Raw genomic sequence first — 21,876 nt, 5'->3', positions numbered from 1 at the left:
TTAGCCGGGTGTGGTAGCGGGTGCATGTAATCCCAGCTACTCAGGAGGTGAGGCAGGAGAATTGCTTGAACCCGAGGTGGAGGTTGCAATGAATTGAGATCACGCCACTGCACTCCAGCCTGGGCGACAAGAGCGAGACTCCTTCTCAAAAAATAAATAAATAAATAAATAATAAATAACACGCTAGCAAGAGAAGAGAGAAGAACCTTAATTAATACAACCACATGCTTTTACCCATTAGTATCAATCATGGGGCCCACAAGTGTGTGATTCCCACCCTCACCCCACTCTCGCGTTCTCTGCAAGTATTGGAAGAGTCCCTGGAAACAAATCTGTTCCAGCATTCCTCATTAACAGCAGCAGAAACACAGCTAGAGAGGTAAAGCGACTTTGCTGAAATCACCCCAATCAATGCTAGAAAAGGCTGTGAAACCCAATCCAGTGTCTCATAACTGACCTCGGACAAAAGGGGATGGAAAAGCTTTTGAAGGTAAAGGAACCATCTTACATTTTGATCATGCTGGTACTTATGCCTTGTATACAATAAGAAAAGTTAAACTGTACAGTTAAAGTGAGTGAATTTTAATGTATGTAAATAACACCTAAATAAACAGGAAAAAGCAAAAATACAAAAGTAGACTCAGTATTCTAGGGATCTGCAAAGTGTGCAGGGCTGCTTGAGACCACAGGATAAAGATGATGAGACCCTTTTCCTAATAGTAACTTATGATACCATGTTCTATAGAAACGGAGTGCTTAAATCGTAAGCCGCAGAATTCACTTGAATATTTAAGGTAAAACAGGAGCGTCCAACAGCTCTGCTATTGGAGTGCTACTGTGGGAAATTTGGGTTTTCCCTGATACTATGTCACACCATAGAAGTTGTAATAAAACTATTAGAATGTGATTCTTGTCAGTTCTGGTGACCATCTACTATTCTTAATTAGATTCGGAGAGGCTGGGGTGGGGAAGGGAGGACAGGGCCAGAGAATATGAGGAACACATGCAAACAGAGTGGGTGGTGCCCAGCAGCTGGGACAGCCAAGGAACCCATAAATAGCCATTTGTCTTCTATCTAATTTCAAGATAAAAGGTACAGTCACTTAGGTCAACAAAAGCCTGTTTACAAGATGTCATCACATATTTTAAGGTGCTGACCACAGTATAACTTGGCTGTAACAATAAAGAGCCATCTTTTTTCCCCTTCCCAATATATCCCAAGTGCCCCAGTTTCCCTCCCCAGAGGCAGCCACTTTCTTGGTGTTCTTCCAGAGATCTTCTATGAAAGCTATATTCTCGAGCAGTTGAAGTGACTCTTACTCTCCTGGTTTCCACACCCTTGTGGTCTTGTGTACAGGTCTAGACGGTTCTCAGGTTCAGGCAAAAATTTACCCTAGCCCCACCCAAGCAGTCTCATCATTGGATCACTGGGTAATGCAAAAAGAAACCCTTTTTGTCCTAAAAATATTTATATTACCCTTTGACAACATAAAAAGGGATCCTTTGTGAAAATTTAACCTAAGAGCCAAGAAGGTAAGCATTTCTCTCCCCCCACCCACCCCGTGAAGGTTCTCTTACTAAAACCCGCACAAAGAAGATGTATATGCTAACAAATGAAGGCCTTTGGAAAACTGTAATGAAGATAAAATTTGTTTTTCTTCTTTCTTCTTCCCTCCCTCTGCCCTTCTGTTTCCCTTCTCCAAAGTTTTCTTTTACCTCTACTCACAGGAACTCCGTATTTTCAGTGTTAAAGGCAGTCCAGGAAATAACCCTCTATATTAGTTTACAGATAGCTGTTGATGAATTAACAAGTTACTGTCCTTGGGATATTTGCAATTTCCAGAAGATTCTCTAGGATAATGATCTCAAGGAGTGGGAGAGGGATAGCAATCCCTTAGGACAAGATATAGGAATGCTTCAGAATCAGTTAATAATTTAAAAGAAAAAAATGTTTTATATGGCACATTTTAAGTGTATGCAAAAGTAGACAAAATGGGAGAATGAACTCCCATATACCTGTTGCTCAGTTTCAACAACTGTCAACTCAAGACCATGTTGTCTCATTTATATGCCCAACCACTGCCCTGTCCCTACTCTGCATTATTTTTGAAGCAAATCCCAAACATCATATTATTTCATCTGTAAATATCTTAGTGTGTATTTCTAAAAGTTAAGGGTTTTTTTTTAATGTAGCCTCAATGGCATTATCCAACCTAAAAAAAAAGTGATAACTATTTAATATAATCATATATACTGCCAGTGTTCAAATTTTTGATTGTCTCATAAATGTTGTCTTTTAAAAATACTTTGTTGGGAGGCCGAGGTGGGTGGATCACAAGGTCAGGAGATTGAGACCATCTGGCTAACACAGTGAAACCCCATCTCTACTAAAAATACAAAACTTAGCTGGGCGAGGTGGCGGGCACCTGTAGTTCCAGCTACTCAGGAGGCTGAGGCAGGAGAATGGTGTGAACCCAGGAGGCGGAGTTTGCAGTGAGCCGAGATGGCACTACCACACTCCAGCCTGGGCGACAGAGTAAGACTCCATCTCAAAAAAAAAAAAAAAAATTTGTTGGTTTAACATGTCGTTTAACATGTTATGCTCTTCTCTATATTTCTTATGAATTGATTGTTGGATCTAGAAGTTTGATCAGACTTCATTATGCTTGGTATTTTATACTTCCATCAGAAGGCATATGATATCTGGTTGCCTTTCTTTCTGTGATGTTACCAGACATTGATGCTCAATGCGTAAATTCATTAATTCATGAATATGTTATAATTCTATTTCAGGGAGTGATACTCTGATTCTGTCATTTATTCTTTACTTACTTGCTGAATTCTTGTTGTGAAGACAAATTTCTACCTTAATTACATTTTGGTTACCCAGTGGTACAGTTTATATAGGAAAGAATAAATGCTTGATTCTTTGCCTTCATTTGCCAATTTCAATATAAGAAGTTGATCACTAGATTTAATGGTGGTCAATTAAGTTTTGGTTTTTATTTTTAGTATCATTTTGAATTCATGGAGTTCTACAAATTGATATGTTTTAATTGTTTGTAAATATTATGGTATATATAATTTGAAAGTACTTACTTGACATATAGCTATATATTTTTAAAGACACAAGTCAGTCACTTTCTAATGCAAAATACAGAGAGTAAGCAGAGGTCTATCTGAGATTCTCAATAGAGCTAGGGGGAGCACTGCTTGAGGATACATCTCAGATGCTGGGGATGTCTAAGATCTAATTTTTTTGTGATAACAAGGTCACATAGTTTCAAGATATGTTGAGAGGAATCCATGTATATCCAAAGGTATGACTCTCTAATGGTGAAAGTCAGATACCTCAGCTTCTGAACTGGGAAGATTCTAAGGAAGGAGTGTGTGTGTGTGTGTGTGTGTGTGTGTGTGTGTGTTTTCCTAGTAGCCTTAAATTAGATAGTTTCCTACATACAAGACCAGCTCTTCTGCAACATGTATACATGTATGTCTGTGTACAGGCCCAAAGCAATCCAGCCTCTTCCCGAGAGTGCTGGCAGAAATCAGTCTCTCACTAGCCTTATAAAATTGTGGAATTAGCTCACTTATTTGTTTTTTTTTTTTTTTTTTTTTTTTTTTTTGAGACGGAGTCTTGCTCTGCCACCCAGGCTGGAGTGCAGTGGCCTGATCTCAGCTCACTGCAAGCTCCGCCTCCCGGGTTTATGCCATTCTCCTGCCTCAGCCTCCTGAGTAGCTGGGACTACAGGCGCCCGCCTCGTCGCCCGGCTAGTTTTTTGTATTTTTAAGTAGAGACAGGGTTTCACCGTATTAGCCAGGATGGTCTCGATCTCCTGACCTCGTGATCCGCCCGTCTCGGCCTCCCAAAGTGCTGGGATTACAGGCTTGAGCCACCGCGCCCGGCCCACTTATTTGTTTAAAAAAATATTTACCTAACACGTACGTGCCAGGTACTATGCTGGCAGCCGAGGCTAGGAGAAAGAATAAGATCATGCCAGTCTCCTCAGGGAGTTCACAGTCTTGTCTGGGTGTAGGTAAGTACACAGACCATTACAATTCACTGTGCTGAATGCTGAACTGAACAATGCTGGATGCTAAGGAATCTGCAAGGACACATTTACCCAGGTAGGGGGATGCTGGTCTCAGGCTGAGAATGTGTCAGCCAGACACATTCATTGAACACTAGTATTGAACTCAAAATTGATCAAAATTATGGATATGAGGCTATATGAGTTGTGTCTCCTGACCTCATCAACAGTAAGTTCGTGCGTTCAAGACAGGATATGATGGAGATAGAACAATAGGAAATTAGGAAGCTGTGTAGTCATCGGATTCCACAGCATTTATTATATGTGGAGCAATAAGCTTTCTAGGTGGAGCAGACTTTAGAAATGAGATTATGTCTGTGAAGAGCAAAGCTTTGTGATGCACGCTACATAACATAAAAATACAAAATATTAGTACATATGGCCCCTGCCCTTTCCATTCATCTGTACCCATAAGAAGTATCCACTGTGAAACTCAGAACCTGGAATATAGTGAACTTTTATAAGTATGTTTCATCAGGTGTATCAGGGATTGATTTACATTAGGTCTAGCTTAAAATTGAAAATATTTTATCCTATTACTTTAGTTGAGAACAAGCCTTAAATGCTGTTAGAGGGCATCAAGTTTTGCATTGCTCCCCTAGTGGAATGTTGGTATTTTTCGTTCATTCATTCATTTTATCAAGCATTTTCTAAACTGTTACTGTGTTCCAGGAATAACACTGAGCATCAGGGATTTCAAAAACTCAAACATCAGACTTTTCCCTTGAGGATCTCAGAGTCTAGTTGGGAGACAAAGCAATTAACAAAGAATTAACATTGTCATGGGCTAAAAGATGTACAAAAGGTTTAAAGGAACCCAGAAGATAAAGAAATTCATTCTGCCATGGAGAAGAGGGAAAAGTTTGTGGGGAGCTGCACAGAGGATGGACCGAGTCAGGATTTCCTGGGCGAATAAATAGGAAGAGCGAATTCCAGGTAGAGGCAATAGCATGAACAAAAGTATAGAGACGTGTTTGGATAACTGCAAGCGGTCCACGTCACTGAGGTGGACAGGCAGGACAGGAGGGGTTAGAGACCTGGCAGGTGAGGAGCCAGTCCATGAAAGGCCTTGAATGCCTTGTGGAGAAGTTGACATCCAATCCCATAAAATGTGAGGCGCTGATAAGGGATTTCAAGCAAGGAAGTTATGTGATCAGATTTGGAGTTTAGAGCAATCACAAGGATGTCTGGTGTGGGTGTCAAGGCTATTAAATCTTCCCTTCTGATGCCTTACCTGAGCAATTAGTTTGCTTTGGATGCTGCCCACCACAACTTTGGAGACTTTTTCAGCTGGGCGCTGTGGCTCATGCCTGTAATCCCAGCACTTTGGGAGGCCAAGGTGGGTAGATTAATTGAGATCAAGAGTTCAAGACCAGCCTGGCCAATATGATGAAACCTCATCTCTACTAAAAATACAAAAATTAGCCGGGCGTGGTGGCATGCGCCTGTAATCCGAGCTACTTGGGAGGCTGAGGCACGAAAATCGCTTGAACCTGGGAGATGGAGGTTGCAGTGAGCCGAGATTGTGCCACTGCATTCCAGCCAGGGCGACTTTGAAGACGTTTTCATATGTTTACCAAGTGCTTCCTCCTACTTCTCAGCATTTATTGAAACCAGCATCTCAAGTCTCTCCTGGTATAATTATCATATTTTGAGACTGTAATGAGTTCAGTTTACCAGAAACATCCGTGAAATCCACACTCTCCATGCTGGTCACTATGCAAATATGGTTATAATATGATGGAATCACACGGGTGAACCCAGGGTCCAGCTCTTCACAGCTCTTTTTTTTTTTTTTTTTTTTTTTTGAGACAGAGTCTCACTCTGTCGCCCAGGCTGGAGTGCAGTGGCGTGATCTCAGTTCACTGCAAGCTCCGCCTCCTGGATTCACACCATTCTCCTGCCTCAGCCTCCTGAGTAGCTGGGACTACAGGCGCCTGTCATCACGCCCGGCTAATTTTTTGTATTTTTAGTATAGACGGGGTTTCACCATGTTAGCCAGGATACTCTCAATCTCCTGACCTCATAACCTGCCCACCTCGGCCTCCCAAAGTGGTGGGATTACAGGCGTGAGCCACCACACCCGGCCCCAGCTCTCCACAGCTCTTAACTTCTTATGTTCTCCCTTATCCCTGTGGGCTCAGAAACACTGCATCCATCTGCCCAACAAGTGCTCAGATAATTCTTATTATTTATGTATTTATTTGAAACAGGATCTCACTCTGTTGCCCAGGCTGGAGTGCAGTTGTGTGATCTCGGCTCACTGCAGCCTCTGCCTCTCTAGTTCAAATGCTTTTCCTATCCCAGCCTCCTGAGTAGCTGGGATTACAGGCGTGCACCACCATGACTGGCTAATTTTTATTATTATTATTATTTGTGTTTTTAGTAGAGACGGGTTTCATCATGTTGGCCAGATTGGTCTCGAACTCTTGACATCAAGTGATCCACCCACCTTGGCCTCCCAAAGTGCTGGGATTACAGGCATAAGCCACCATGCCTAGCTAGTGTCCAGATAATTCAATTCACATATTAAGCTATAGATAGATTCCCATAGACATATAAGTGGAAAGGTCCAGGTATGTGGCACATCTGGAGTTCAGGAGAGAGATCCAGGCTGCCAGAATGACCTGAGAGTGGTCAGTGTATGATTGGGACTGAATGAGATTACTCAATATCAATACAGAGAAGAAGCCTGAAAACAGAGCCCTGGGGTAGCTGCAAATTTAAGACACAGGACAGATGAAGAAGAACCAGCAAGGTGACTAAGGAGGAGCAGCCACTGGGCGAAGAGGAAAGCTGGTGTTGTCTCCCATTTATAAACTGATTCTTCTCAGGAAAGGCAGGTTTACAAAAGAGTTAAGACTGAGGATGCTGGACTCACATCTATCTGGATTCAAAAACCAGTGATGCATTAGGGGCCAAATGACTTTTACACCTCATGCAGGGGACTGGGTGCAGTACAGAACCTGGGGAGTATTTGTTTACTGAGTAATCATTGATTCTGTACCACTGCACTCTGGGGATATATTAAGCGCCAAGGGAATTTATGTAAAAGAATAAAACAAAGTCTTTGGCCTCAGGGAGCTCACAGTCCAGAGAAAGGGAGCAGTCATAGAAGCCAATCATTCCCCACAACATCACAGTGTGATAAATTCTTTCATGAAAGTGTGAGCCATGCACTGAGGGAACAGAGAGGAGGGAGTGATTAATCCAGCCTAGGGTGGCCTGACTTACAAATGATGCGTTTTTTTTTTTCTTTTTCACCTGTTATGTGCCATTTTGCCCAAGAAAATCACGACTCTTCTGAGCACCATTGATTAATTCATGTGATACAAGAATTTTTTCTTTTCTTTTTTTTTGGAGGGGGAGAAATAAGGATAAAAAAATCCGCAGGGTACAGATTGTGGTCCTGCTTTTTAAAACATTAAGTTAGGAATTACAATCTTGAATGAAACTGAGTCTATAATTGCCTATTAGCCCAAATCAATGTTCTCTCCCTTTTGACTGTTACCAAATCACTCCCTGGTGTAACTTTGACATCCCAGCCTTAACCCCTGAGACTATTACATCTGGTGTGCTAGGCTTCAGCAATTTTAATGTTTTATTTGGAACTAGGGTCAGCCCTAAAGTAACTGTAACTGCAGTTACCTTCCATTTTGGGGGCAGCTTTTTTTCTTTAGATAGTGAAGACCCTAAAACACCAGCTTTTCTCATATTTACTTTAACAACCATATCCACTTCTCATGAACAAGATTTTCTACCATTTTCTTGTACATTTTTGTTTCTTCTTACTTTCTTTGTTATGCATTCATTCTGGCTAGAACTAAAAGTTTAGAAATAAAATTCATTAACTAAAAATGTCCTTTCAGCTGCGTGCAGTGGCTCACGCCTGTAATCCCAGCACTTTGGGAGGCCGAGGCAGTTAGATCACTTAAGGTCAGGAATTCAAGACCAACCTGGCCAACACGGCAAAACCCTGTCTCTACTAAAAATACAAAAATTAGCCAGGTGTGGTGGTATGTGCCTGTAATCCCAATCCCAGCTACTCAGGAGGCTGAGGCAGGAGAATCACTTGAACCCAGGAGGCGGAAGTTGCAGTGAGCCACGGTCGTGCCACTGCACTGCAGCTTGGGCAACAGAGTAAGACTCTACCTCAAAAAAAAAAAAAAAAAAAGCCCTTCATGAGTTTATTATGAATTCTTGCACTGGAAATTCCACAAAGGCAGATTGCAAAACTGGTTGTAATTTAGTGTTGAGTGCAGTGGAATGGTACTACCCTTATTCTGCTAACTAATTGCTCCTCTAGCTTTGTCTGAAGACACAACTAGGGATTTGGGAGCCAGATAAATGTTTGGATAATTTTGTTCTCCAGCCCGAAAGTAACTGTAACTATAGTTCCTTTGATGGCTACGGTAGATGATGGTGAATGTATTTGGGACAGGACAGGTTCTAGTGCAAAGAGAGATGAGGGCAGCATGGGCCAGGTCTGGACATTGTCTGCTGGAATACAAAGATAAATTGTTTTCTCAACCACACAGGAATATACCCTTGAGCCCATGTTGGCTCTTCAAGAAACAAAAACACTTTAAAAATCATTAAAGGAAAAGAAACCCTGAGAATTCTGTATTCCTGATTTAAAAAATGAAGACACTAGACTTTTTTCCCCAAGAAAAGATAGTTAAGGTTTATTTCCTAAATAGGGTATGCTATTGAAGAATAATCATTCTTAAAAGTTGTCCCTGTGCTTCAGTCTTTAATGAAAAGGACTGAGTTTCTTTTAATATGGGATTCTCAGTGAGGCTGAGCTTCTACAGGGTTAGATTAGCAGGAAGTCCATTCTTCCCCTGGTTTGGCCAAGTCTCTCAAAAATGCTAACCCAGTCCAAAGGGTCAGTCCTGATTACCCTCATCTTGAGTAGTTGCTGTTAAAATCTGGTTGTGTTCCGGGAGCAAAAGCAGACATTCTCCCCCATTCTCCCCTTTCTTCTTTCCCAGCTCCCTGCAACTTGTGATACTCTGCTTCGTATCTGTCAGGCCAGGACTAGCTGTCAATGGCACACCTCTTTAGGGTCCAAACTCTTCAGTTCACAAGTGCTAGCCATTTCCCCAGCAGTCCCATAGGGTCAGGTGAATGGCTTGGGAGGTGGTGTCAGTGTCAGTTGCATGCTGTTTCTGGAACCAGCTCCCCCTCTGATGGGTTCTAGGCCCTCCGTCACCAGTCCAGAGTCTCCTCTCTCATGATGAAGCTATTTCAGAGGGCTTTTCACCACTGTCTGTCATTGAGCCTCTGTCAGAGAATCCCTAGTTCATCTGACATGTGCTGGTAACTCTGAATCTCAAAGAGGCCAAGTCATTTATGCTCAATTAGGGCTATGATTATTGTCAGTGAGCACTATTTGCTATCTAAGCCTTCGTTCCTATTAAGTTAAACTGAATGAAACAGAAAATGGGTGGGGGAGAGCTAGCTCTGCTGTTCCCAGATGAAGGTGTGTGTGCATGCGGATGCATGGGTGTGTGTGTGTGTGCGCGCGCGCTGTGGGGAGAGGAACAAACTTTAAAGACCAAGCCCTCAGAGTGCTTTCCTCTGCACTCTAGGACTCTTCTCTCTCATGATGTTCCAAGAGAATCTAAAGCACAACCAACATAAAGATATTAAAAAATAGATTCTAAGTGACAGAGAAAGTTTATAGCCTTTTGCTAACTTGCTATGGTCATAGTCTAGAATTTTGTGGTTTTTTTTGAGAGAGAGAGTCTCGCTGTGTTGCCCCGGCTGCAGTGCAGTGACACAATCTCAGCTCACTGCAACCTCTGCCTCCTGAGTTCCAGCAATTCTCCTGCCTCAGCCTCCTGAGTAGCTGGGATTACAGGTGCCTGACACTGTGTCTAGTTAATTGTTGCATTTTTAGTAGAGACAGGATTTCACCATGTTGGCCAGGCTGGTCTTGAACTCCGACCTCAAGCGATCCACCTGCCTCGGCCTCCCAAAGTGCTGGGATTACAGGCATGAGCCACCATGTCTGGCCCATTTTGACAATCACAACAGGCCAAATTCTAATCACATTGTAGATATGCCAGGAAACCCCAGAGCTGTCTGGTAAGAACCCTGAAAACCCAGAAAGAGACAGAGATGCTTCTTTGGCCTATCAGGAATAGATTAATTTGGCCCAGCCCAATTAGCAACACAGCATCTTCTCTATGTTGGGCCACTGGGGAATGAAATGCTGCGGCTTTTCCTGTGGAAGTTTATCATCTCCTTGGGGAATGCAGAAGGATGCACTCCTAGAAATAATTAAGACAACAGACTCTGTGCAGGGCTTCTGGACATTAACTTTCCTACCCTGGTTACCATTGCATGACCAAGCTGCTTTAGCAGAGTAATGCTTACATGTTCTTTGCCTGGTCACTCTGCACAGCCACAACCTGACTCTTGGAATCAAGGAAGCATTTGCTTCTAGTGGTCAGGGCATGTGGGTTGAGAGGTGAGACCACAGCAACGGGTATCCTTTCTGTCTGGGTGCAGAGCTAGGGTTGAAATGGTAAAGCTTCAGGATTTACCATTCACCACGTGTTTTCAACCCAGGAAAGCAGACACAAACATGTCCCAGGATAGACGGGGTCCTGTGCCTGGAGATCTGGATGCCCTGTGTTGATGAGGAATCATCTGAAAAGGTGAAACAAACAAAAAATATGAAACAACCTCTATATCTAAGTCAGAATGGGGTGGGAGCAGGGACCAGGGCTAGGGTTGGGTTAGAAGTGGTGTCCATCTCCTGGGAGAGTGCTGTCAGGATTTCATACAAGAAGGGAAGTCCCCCAGTTTCCTATATGAGACAAATTGCTTTTAATTATGTTAATTACAACAACAGAGCACTCCACTTCTCAGGAGAGCTTTTCATCTTCAAAGGGGCTCCAGGATGGAGCATTCACAATTGTCGTGAAAGTCTCTGGAGTTTGAGAACTAAAGTCAAAAGATCCCTAGCTGTGTGGGTTGGGGCCCATGTATGCCCTGAAAAGCCAATGTCTAAGGGATTCTCTGGCTTCAAGGTTAGAAGCAGGTCAAGGCAGGGGTATATGTCTGGGAATTAGCTCTACCTCTCTGAAATCAGAGAGGCAAAGGAATGGAGTGCCAGCCTCAGTCTAGTTCCCTCAAGCCCCGACTCCGTTTATTGGGATTGCCAATAAAATCAAGGATCCCCAGTTAAATGTGAATTTCAGATAAACAACAAATAATTGTTTAGTGTATTCATGTATTAATTGTTTATCTGAGATTCACATTTAACTGGGCATCTTGTATTTTTATTTGCTAAATATGGCCACCTTATCCTATATGTTTCTCTCCATCAGTACACACACACACACACACTCTCTCTCTCTCTCTCTCTCTCTCTGCCTCTCACACACACACACACACAATGAGAGGCCCAGCTTCCTACCTGACAGACTCCTACCTGAGAGGTCAGCAAGCCTAGGCGTGTTCCCCCCGGGGCAGGGGAACAGAACTCTCTAGACCTGCCCAGGCCCAGCCTCTTTCCCTCCTGCATGTGGGAATGTGAGAAAACTCCTCTCAGCTCTCTAGGGGGAGGATCTCAAGGGCTGGGCAGCTGGACATATAGTACATCCTTCCCAACACCTTTATTTACCTCGGAATTTGAGGATGAAGCTGCCTCAGGAATGGACTCTCTAAAGCTTCCTGATACTTCCCTCCCATCCTTCCTCCTCCATGTGCTTATCTTACCTACACTCCATGGCTCTTGTGGCTTCAGGGGGAAACCTGTAGCCACCCACCCCCATTGCCCCACACTGCTGGCATGAAAATTCCTCTGTGACAAAAAACAGAGAGAAAGGGTCACTGGGCTGAGATGAGCTTCCTGCCTAGGCAGTGGAATCCAGGCTGCCAGGACCGGTCTGGGCCTGAACTAGAAATGCCGCCGGTTTCCCGGGCTGGGTGGGGAAGAGAGGACAAGCTGGCACTTGCCACAGCACAGAATAGTAACTGGGAGATTGTGATGCCTGCTCTGAGCCTGAGCGAAACTCTCAGGGCCTCCAGACATTGACGCAGTAGAGAGGTTCCCAGGCCCCAAAGCTCCAGATTCAGCCCCTGGGCTCAATCAGGGTCAAGGATAGAGCATGCTGCCTTCTTCCCACCCCCAGGATAGGCAGATGGTCACACATGTTCATATCCTGGGATATTACTTCAGGCCTCTGGGTAAGATTAACATTCCAAAGCCCCAATCCTCAGGTTCCCCTTCATGACCTAATGGAAAGGGCATGGAGTCAGACAGATTAGGCAGAATCAACTTCCTACTCACCATTTAGCAGCTTTGAGACCTTAGATAAAACTCTTAAAAATTAAATTTAAAAAAATCCCCTGATGAACCAAGCCAAGTAGCTGGCAGAGCTGTGCAGGGGATTTCCAAACAGAGAGGGGCAGAATATGCAGCCACAACTTTTCCTTAAAAGTGCAAGATTCTAGAACAATTCCAGAAAAGCTAACATAGGTAAATTACTCTTAGATTTGTACTGGGGAACAAGAACAATAACGACATTCCCCCTGTGAATAGCCATAGTTGGTAAAACATGCTAATGTTTCCTTCCCTCCTTATCCTTTCTTAATAAATCAGAAGTGCATGAATTAAGTATAATACACTCAGCTCATGGGCACCATTTAAATCATTACCTGGCAGTAGTAAATAATGTGGAACACTGAAGTTCTTTATTAAATGTATATTGAATAACTGGCTAACTAGAGGAAGAAAGAAAGGAAGGGGGGAAGAAAGGAAGAATCTATTTTATTTCAACTGAGTAGGACTTAGTAGTAATTATGACTCTTATTTTACTTTTAAAAATATTATGTATTTATTTACTTTGACTATTTTCATTCAAAGGATTGACTCTTATTTTAGAAGCCTCCAGTGCTGGTATTATATTTCCTCAAATACCCCTTCACTAGGTCTACTGTTTCCCTACCACCTTCCATTTCTGTTCTGCAGCAGCTGTGCCCAGCTCTTCTCATAGTGTTTTGTAAATAGTGAACTAGAGCAGACAGAGCTTTGAAACTTCCTGGCTACCCCAGGGGATTAAGCTGGCAAGGCACCTGGCCAGCGTAGGCTTGGTGGGTCCTTCTTTGGATTCGAAAGGCCCAGGAGAAACTGCTACTGCTAGCAGCAGCTCAACAGTATGCAGATGTCATTGTGCTGGGGAGGGACAGGTGGTGTGTAGGCAGCCTTGTCTCTGATTCTTGGGCCTGAACAAAATAAGAGGGATAAAACAGTCTCAGTGGGATCAAAAGTTTCCCAGGGGATTTAAAACCGGGTGGAGTCATGCACAGGACATTGGTAACATGTGAGAACAGCCCTGGGATAGGGGATGATAGAAGGGTCTGATGAAGCACTCTTTCTACTCTTATTCTATGTCTCTTGCAAGTCCACTTGCCTGTTTCGAAGTTCAGGGATTTGGACTTGAACTTGAGCTTGGCCACTTCTCATGTAATCCTGGGGATTATCCTTTATGGGCCTTAGTTTCCTCAAGAATAAAATAGAAATGCTATTCACTAACCCACACACATGCATTTAGCAAAGATGTGTTGAACACTTACTGTGTGAGAGGCCCTGAGAACACAGTAGCACACAAGATAGACAAAGCCTCTGTCCTTTTGGAGCTTATTCATACTCCAGGAAAGAAACCCCCAAATAGCAGCTCCTGTGAGGTGTTTTATATGGCTCATGTAATTAAAAGTTTTTAAAAAATTGTAAATGTATAAAAAATTAGTAGATTTTACATAAAAATCTAGATTTCCCAGTAGTAACATTGGGCCTGTATTTCTGTCTGGCAGCCATCAGCCAGAGCTTAGTGGCTGCTGCTTTTGGGAAGAAATCACACTTTCCAGGTAGCCACGGTCCTCACCATTTCTAGACACTCTTACTTTGCCCAACCTAAACAATCTTTTTGTGTGTTTTTTTTTTACCCAAAACCTTTCAATGCCCCTCCCTGTAAACAGGAGAAAGTCCAACTCTTTCATGTCACATTCAAGGCCTTCCTTCCAGTTCTGTTTCCTGCCTAATTCATCCCTGTAAATGCTACACTTCAGCAAATTGCAGTTTCCTGACTATCCCATGAGGTACTGCTGAACTATTATAATATTATTCTCTTTGCCTAAAATGTTTTTTTACTTCTCCTCTTCTATCTAGAAAATGGTTACTGAACTTTAAGGATCATTTTAAACTTTAAAATCCCTCTGTGAAGGCTCTCCCTTTGTGAAGACTTCTGCTGAGAAAAACCCAGAGGGTCTTGTGGCCTGAAGACCCTCAAAGATGGAAATGGTCCACTTGAGACCAAAGGGCCATCAATGGCTCTACATCCTATGTTTTATTGGGCACGGGGCCCTCCAGCTGGTCACAATTTGTAAAAATGCTCAGCTTTCTCAATAAATGGGGACAAAATATGAACACTAAAAAAATGTCTGTAAATGAACTTAGCTAATCATGAAAGGTGTTTGAATGGTCATTAATGCTTATTACACAGTAGCTCTTATTCCAGCTGTTGTTATTGATATTCCAAATGGAAGCAACTTCATTAAAGATGGTAGATCAGCAGGTGCAAAGTATATCAAGGAAGACAAATTTATTATGGTTGAAGGGTAGCGAAATGGTAGAAGATATGGTTGGAAAAGTAGACTAGGGCCAGAGAGGGGCCTTCTAACTGGTCTCTCTCTGCCTGACCTTTTTCTCCCTTCTAGCTTAAGCACAGCAGCCAGAGTAATTGTGCAAAACAAGTTACCTCTGTCACTCCTCTGCTCAAAAGCCTCCAGTGGCTCCCCCTCACTCTGAGTAAAAGTTGTTACCTCTCAAACCTCAACTCTCCAACTCTCCCCTTGCCCTGGCCACACTGGCCTCCTTGCTGGTCCTTTAGTGGGGCAAGTATACTCCTGCCCTGGGGCCTTTTACTTGCTGGGCCCTCTTTCTGGAATAATCTTCCCTCTGATACCCACTTGATTCCATCACATTCTTAGCACTCTACTCAAATGTCAAATCTTCCCCCTGGTTAGTCCATCTAAAATTTGGATCCACTCCACCCCCTCCTAATCTTTTTCGGTTGCCCTGTTGTCCTTCTTAGAACTTGCCATGAACTTACATACTTTACTTATTTATCTTGTTTATTGCCTGTCTCCCCAGCTAGAATATAAGCACCACGAGGGCAGAAATTTTTGTCTGTCTTGCTCACTGCTATGTCCCCAGCACCTAGAACAGAACTTTGGCACACAGTAGATAAACAATAAGCATTTGTTGGATGAGGGAATGAGATTTCTTGATTCAGTAAGAATTAGGAAATCACAGAATGTTTTTGAGCAGGACAGTGATGGGACTAGAGCTCATGGAGGGCTGTAGAATAGATTGGAGTGGGGCTGAAAGCTGGGAGTTGGGAGGTAGTCACTATAGCAGAAGGGCACATATGTGAAAGTTTAAACAGAAGGATTTCATAGGAACAGGAGACAATATGTTTCAAAAGGGTGGGGATTTTTCTGGTGTATAGTGCTCAATAGAGATTTACTGAAGGGTGAATGAAGGAATGATATTTGTGTCTCATGTCGGGGAGACCCAGAACCCTGGTCTTGGTCTGTCTTAGAAAGACCAAAACCCTGTTTACTCCTGACTTTGGGGCTCTCCCAGTCAGGGGTTACATGAGGTTGGTACTGAAAATCCCTTATTTGTACATACATTTCCCCTTTCTTCTTTGACTGGGCTAACCCTCCATGACATCTAGCCACTTCTTAGGCCCAAGCTTAGCTTGGACAAAGCTGAGATTCAAGCTGTAGAAATTGAGGTGGGGTTTAGGCTGTCAGTGTCTGGGGCAGGGACCAGATAGAATCACCTTTTTTAATGTTATGCAACTGGAATTTTAGGCAATGTGGAGAAATTAGTGTGGCAGGTAGTCCTTAGGCCTTCCCTGGCCAGTCCAGAGCCACTCAAGAGAGTGGAACTCCCCATGGAAGCCATCTTTACCTTTTTCCACAGAAGGCCAGGGTAATTGGATAGGAGGCTAATCATGTGGACTACATGAAGAGAACATTCTGACAGGGGAGGGGTGAAGGGTGGGACTGCTACTTGGTCAAAATCTTCTCATTTCTACCCTGTCTTTCCTGTCCCTTAGCCATATCTCCTCAAGGGGATTCTTCACTAGGCTCTGAGAGTCACATTTGGGCCTTGCTCTTGATCCAGTCAGCAGAGAAGAGATGCTTTGTATCCTCGCTGTCCCAAGAATAAATACACAGTAACACATTACTGAATTCTGCAGGTTTTTGTTAAGTGAATACCAGGTGCCCTGAATTGTGCCACATCCTTGCCTAAAGATGGGGAGGGGGATGCAGCAATAGAGAAGAATGACATTTTCGAAGACATGGTATTGTTTTATTTATTTCATTGAATCCTATTGTCAATCCCATGAAACAGGCAGCATTCTCATTTAGGAGGTGAGTAAATCGAGGCTTAGACTGCCCGGACAGTTAGGAAATGAGAGATGGGAAACTGGAGACAAATTTTGACTCATTCCAAAGCACAGTTAGTTTTTCTGATGCAGCTCTGCTGTCATGGAGTGCCAGAGAAGGGTCTGACACCCAGGTCTCCTGACTCCCCAAGTGCTCTTTCTTCTTTCTTGAAAAAAAGTAATGATAATATTTTCGTTAAATAGTATGTAAATCTGCTTTAAGATTTAATCATATAGGACTGAAAGCTTTATAACCAAAGCATCAGCAACCACCCACATCCTATTTTTGTTGAAATAGTATTTTGTCTCCTATTATTTTTGTTGAGCTCTCTCATCCATTCTTATCTCTACTCCCATGCTTTTTGTCATCTCTTAACCTTATAGATTAATATGTTTTAAAAAATTCCCTCACTGTCATTGATCACCTGAGGTGATCTGGGGTGGTGGGGGGTGGGAGAGGAGAAAAGCACATTTGGTTTATCACTCATATTGAGCAGGAGTCCAGCTTCTTGCAACACTGCTCCCCGAAGGTTCTGTACTCCTGGAGTCCTCATTTTCTGAAATCGACACATTGTCCAGTGCTCTGTAGCTCAAACTGAACCTAACACTGTGCTAGTTCCTGCCTGGCCTGCACCTTGCTGCCCTTAGGACTTGGCTGAAGCCTGGAGAGAATTGTCGACACAAAGAAAACAAAGAGCAGATAACAGCAGTGATGGTCACTCGGTCTGCACAGCACTCCATCTATTTCAGAGAGCGTTCATATCCACTATCTCATTTCAAAGCAGCACAGTCACAGCATAGGTTGGTTGGTGCTGACCGTGACGCCAAAATCAGGCCACTGTTTTGTCCCAATGGGGAAGCAGATTTGAAATCAGAACTCTGAACTCTCACATTCATGGTGGTTGTAGTTTCTTTGGGTCTTTTGTCTATAGAGCCAATGGAAGCTCTCAGTGCTGGGGAAGATGGAAAGTGGACCCTCAAGATTCGGAATGAATGGGCAGAAGAATGAAGGGAGGGCCCCAATGGGGAGCTTACTTCCAAATAATTTCCTGGGCTTTGTTTTTCCTCCTTCGCCTCCCGTAGAGATCCAAGTTTGGAATAAAGAAAGCTGCTTCTTTGAGAACACTTTCCAGTGCTCAGCTTGCTTGAAGGATAAAAAGAGTCTTCTAACTGTGGAAGGACTCAGAAGATGTTCTGCACACTTTGGTGGAGAATTCTTCTAGAGTCCAAAGCCAAAGTCTGTGCCATTGCTTGGAATGGAAAGTGAGATTCTTTTATGCTTCCTGCCATCTTGTTGATTCTAGAATTTGGAGGCTATTACAGAGAGCAACAACCAGTGTGCCTTACAGTTTAGGCTGTGGCTTAGGCAATGTGTTAGGATCATCTGTAGCCCAGGTACTTTAAGATACTTGGATGGAGACAGAAATAAACCAGGGCCAAGAGAAGAGTGAAGGTAGATGTGATGGGCTACAGAATGCCTTCCAGAAGGCATTCTTCTGTGCTTTGAAAGCACAGAATTGGATTGTTCAGTGCAATGTCCCTACCCCACTCTTTAGCAACCTGACCAAAGGTGCACAGCTTCTTTGCTATCACCAACTCCTGTAACACTAAACTCCACCATATGGAGCCTTTGGGAGGAGCCCCAGTTGCCACGCCCTCTGCTCTGCCAAGAAGAGAGTGGGATTTGGGTTCATGGTTTTATTGTCATATGTCTGATATTGTAGAGTTTAAAGTCTCTGGGTGGAAAAAGAAACTCCTCCCTACCAAATGAGAGCTGACTGGGAACAGGAGAGGGGAATTCCCTCATTCCTTGTGGCTGTGAATCAAGGCCCCTGGGCTGAAATGTATGTCCCACTACCTGAAACTCAGACTCACTAGTGAGTCAGCAATGCCGCACCTGATTATCAATGGAGGGCAAAATGATGGGAGCATTGCCGGCCCAGGGCATGTTGGGAATGACTGAATCCTGAAGAGGCTCTTTTGAGAATACAGAATAACTGATTCCCCAAGAGCCTGTGGAAAGACTCACAAAATGTTCTTATTCCCCAGATCAAGCAGATGAGGTGTGTATCAGAATAGAAGACATCAGGGTGGCCTATTGCCAGGGCTTGTTGCCTGCAGAGCCAGGGGGTTCCTCCTGTACTCTACTTTAGTTCCACCTCTTACCCCCTTTCATTAATTCTTCAGTTGAGTGACATGAGAGTAGGGACTTGGTTTTGTTTATGGCAATATCAACAATACCTAGATCCATGGGTGATTTTTTTGAGATGGAGTTTTGCTTTTGTTGCTCAGGCTGGAGTGCAATTGCGCAATCTCGGCTCACTGCAACCTCTGCCTCCTGGGTTCAAGCAATCCTCCTGCCTCAGCCTCCCAAGTAGCTGGGATTACAGGCATGTGCCACTAAGACTGGCCAATTTTGTATTTTTAGTAGAGTCGGAGTTTCTCCATGTTGGTCAGGCTGGCCTCAAGCTCCTGACCTCAGGTGATCCGCCTGCCTCAGCCTCTCAAAGTGCTGGGACTACAGGTGTGAGCCACTGCACCTGGCAATTTTTTTTTTTAAATAATTAACAGCCAGTGCAGAACAGGTCAGAATAGACTCTGGCTGGGGAACTGAGCAGGGTCCAAGTGGGTAGAGCCCTGAGTTTGTGTTCTAGTCTTGGTTTGTGGCTAATATGCTATGTGACCTTGAGCAAATCACTTGACCTCACTGGGCCACAGTTTTCTCGCCTATGAAAAGGGAGAATTTAGACTAGACGTTGTAATCAGATGCCTACGGGGTCAGGCAATTAAAGTAAATGAGTGAGCTCAATAGAGTGAGTTTGTCCTGGCTGTAATGTGTAGACTCCCTCTAAATGGGCAACTATTGCCCGGTAGAACTGTTGGTAGAGCATCCAAAGCACTTGACTCTTTAAGATGCTGAGAATCTGGATGTTTATGTGAGATCTCCTGATATTTAAAATACCGTGTGGGTAAAAACTGGCTAAGTCAGTTTTAGTCTTGATCTAGATAATCCAGAAGGACCCTCCCAGCTTGAGTTTTCTGATTCCAAAATATATGTCTTCTAAAGAAGGTCCTTAAGACATCCCCTTAGTCATGGGAATTTCAGCTGGTGCAAAAGTGAGTGCCTGTGTGGGCTCATACTTGTATGCCATTGGGATTTTGACTCCCCTCAAATGACATCTCCCAATAGCCTTACCCCTCATCCCTCTCATACACCTGCAGTGGAGCTTTTTTGGTCCCCAGAGCCCAGCCCTGGGCCAGATGGAAGATGCAGTTTGTCTAGTGAGCTCATCAGTGGTAAACAGCTAACTGTGCTGATGAGCTTGCCCTTCCCCCAGTGAAGGGAAGAGTGGCCACAGGGCAGTGGTTGAGACAGAGGCTGGCTGAGTCAGGCCTTGGGGCCTTGCTGCCTTCCCAGGCCTTTGCTGGCTACAGTCCAAAGCTAAATTGGGGCTTGGAATCATGCCTACATTATTATCAATCTGGGGCTCTTCAACACACTTGTATGAGTATGCTAGGGCTACCATAACAATGTACCTCAGAGTGGGTGGCTTAAACAACAGAAATTTTTTGTTTCCTAGTTCTGGAGTTTAAACGTCCAAAACCAAGGTCTGAGGGATGTGAAAAAAAGCTCTATTCCAGGTATCTCTCCTTGGCTTGCAGCTAGCTGTCTTCTCTTTGTGTCTCTTCATACCACCTTCCCTCTGTGGGTATCTGCCTCTGTGTCCAAATCTCTTCCTTTTATAAGGACACCATTCATATTGGATTCAGGCTCACCCTTATAACCACATTTTAACTTGATTACCTCCATAAGGATCCTGTCTCCCAATAAGGTTACATTCTGACATCTGGCTGGTGGTGGTGGTTGGGGGTGGGGGGTAGTCAAGACTTCAAAATACAAATTTTTTTTTTCTATGTGGGTGACAATTCAACTCATTGCACCACTCCTCCACAGTTTCTCACTCATTACTTTAAACACCAAAACCTAAGTGGCCTGCTCATGCCCCATTTCACCTACGACAGCTCAGTGGTTGAGGGTGGGGGATTTTTAAAAGTCTCATTTACTGTTGCACAGCCTCCTGCAAACCTGTCCTCTAGATAGATGAGGAAGGTGAGGGAAATCTCATCAAGCACCTGTTAGGGTACATGCAGGACTTGAATTTCAGGTAATAACAAGGAATGCCTTCTTGTTCTCTGACACACTGTCTATATGGTACTTTTAATCTTTATGCCAATAATAATTGCAAGTACATAAAAAGCACTTGATAAGTGCTAAATACTGTTGCAAGCAGTTTACATGTAGTTATTGAATCCCCACAGTACCCTGAGGTAGGTACTATTATTGACCTGTTTCTACAGGTAAGACACCAGGGCCTAAAAAGCTTAAGAAACTTTCCCAAGTCTGTAGTAACTGATGGAGTTGGGGTCTAAACCCCAATAGTTGGCTCCAGAGGCTATGTTTTTAATCATTACACGATAGTGATCAGAGGAAGCAGGAACTCCAGCCTGGGCAACATAGTGAGACCCTGTCTCTACAAGAAAAAAAAAAAAAGAAATCAGCCGGGCATGGTGGCCCATGCCTGTAGTTCCAGTTACTTGGGAGGGTGAGGTGGGAGAATCGCTTGAGCCCAGGAGGTTGAGCTATGACTGTGCCACTGCTTTCTAGCCTGGGTGGCAGAGCCAGACCCTGCCTTAAAAAAAAAAAAAAAAAAAAGGAACTGAACTGGGTGCCAGTGCCTGTAATCCCAGCACTTTGGGAGGCTGAGGCGGATCCCTTGAGCCCAGGTGTTGGAGACCAGCCTGTGTAACATAGCAAGACTCCAACTCAAAAAAAAAGAAAAAGAAAGAGAAAAAAGCAAACAACAACAACAACAAAAAAGAAGGCAGGAATTATTATTCTCATTGAAGAGATGAGGAAACTGAAACCAAGAAGCTAAGTACCTTACCCAGGGTCACACGGGCAAGAGGCAGAGTAAAGGTAGAATTCTAGTCCTGGAAGCATATGGCTTCCCCCAGACAGGACCAAGTGTTCTGGTTCTCTTCTTCATGTACAACTCCACTTGCACAGGCCCACGAGTGGTAGGGCCAACCCAGAATCTCAAAACCCTTATTTGTGCTTAACTGTCTGCATACTGCAGGGTAATTATGCGGCGTGAAGGAGGGAGGCACCCTCTGGACTTAGATCTGAACTCCCAGTCTCTTCCAGTTCCCAGGACCACCAGCCCTGAGGCGTAAGGCTAGGTTGAATGTGGGACTTTCTTAGCTGGAGTTAGAAGCGGGGGAGTAGGGTGGGACAGAGAGCGGGC

The sequence above is a fragment of the Trachypithecus francoisi genome, unplaced genomic scaffold, assembly GCF_009764315.1.
Source record: "Trachypithecus francoisi isolate TF-2019V2 unplaced genomic scaffold, Tfra_2.0 Lachesis_group5, whole genome shotgun sequence".
Taxonomy (NCBI): Eukaryota; Metazoa; Chordata; class Mammalia; order Primates; family Cercopithecidae; genus Trachypithecus; species Trachypithecus francoisi.
Note: the sequence above shows the minus strand (reverse complement) of the source record.